At 45.2% G+C, this 805-nt stretch overlaps 1 protein-coding gene across 2 annotated transcripts in view; it reads left to right on the top strand.

Annotated features, from left to right (window-relative positions):
• GRAMD1A (GRAM domain containing 1A) overlaps nt 1-805 on the top strand; it is a 56,631-nt gene that overhangs the window by 38,277 nt on the left and 17,549 nt on the right. The gene's annotated exons all lie outside the window — the stretch shown is intronic.

Raw genomic sequence — 805 nt, 5'->3', positions numbered from 1 at the left:
TCCTTCAGCTTAAGAAACGCTGAGTGAGTTCAGCCCTTTTGATTTTCTGACTCCAGCTCTCTGCACATTTCATTATAGTATCTTGCTTTGTCATCTGGGCTGCCTTTTGAAATTTTCTGTTTACCTCTTTGATTTCTTGGTTTCTTCCTTTAGCTTTGGCTTCTCAGCGCTCTAATAACAATATTCAGAGTCTCATCTCACATCCATCTTGGTCTTTTCTTCTTTTTCAGCCTTTGTAATGATCTTTTGCATTCTTCATTGACTATTTTCTTGATATCCTCCCAGAGTTCGTTTGGCCTACACTCATTGGTGCTCAAGGCCTCAAACCTGTTCCTGAGATGGTTCTGAAATTCAAGTGGGATAGGCTTACGGTCAAATTTTGGTTCCCATGGACTTGATTTAATTTTCCTCAACTTCAGCTTGAACTTGCATATGAATAGTTGGTGGTCTGTCCCACAGTCAGCATCTATAAGGTCTTTTCTTACAGCCGCAGGATAGTCCTGGCCCCCCCTTCCACCCGAGGAGTGGAAGCACGTTTCCCCCAGTGGGAGGGCCATAAAGTTCTGTGTTTGGCTCTGATTGGTCCAACCTGGGGCAGAGCCCACCCTTGTGGCTAATTGACCTGATCTGGGAGCGCACTGCCTAACCATTGAACCACCTTCATTATGATTGGCTGGATCTAAGTATTTGCACTGCCCTAACCAATCATAAATCTGCGTTATGCAGATGACACAACCCTGCTTGCTGAAACTGAAGAGGACCTCAAGCACCTGCTGCAGAGGGTCAAGAACTGCAGCCTCCAATA

This window comes from Elephantulus edwardii, unplaced genomic scaffold, assembly GCF_000299155.1.
Source record: "Elephantulus edwardii isolate Elephantulus edwardi_28Jun2011 unplaced genomic scaffold, EleEdw1.0 scaffold00266, whole genome shotgun sequence".
NCBI lineage: Eukaryota > Metazoa > Chordata > Mammalia > Macroscelidea > Macroscelididae > Elephantulus > Elephantulus edwardii.
This window is presented reverse-complemented; position numbering and strand designations above follow the sequence as displayed.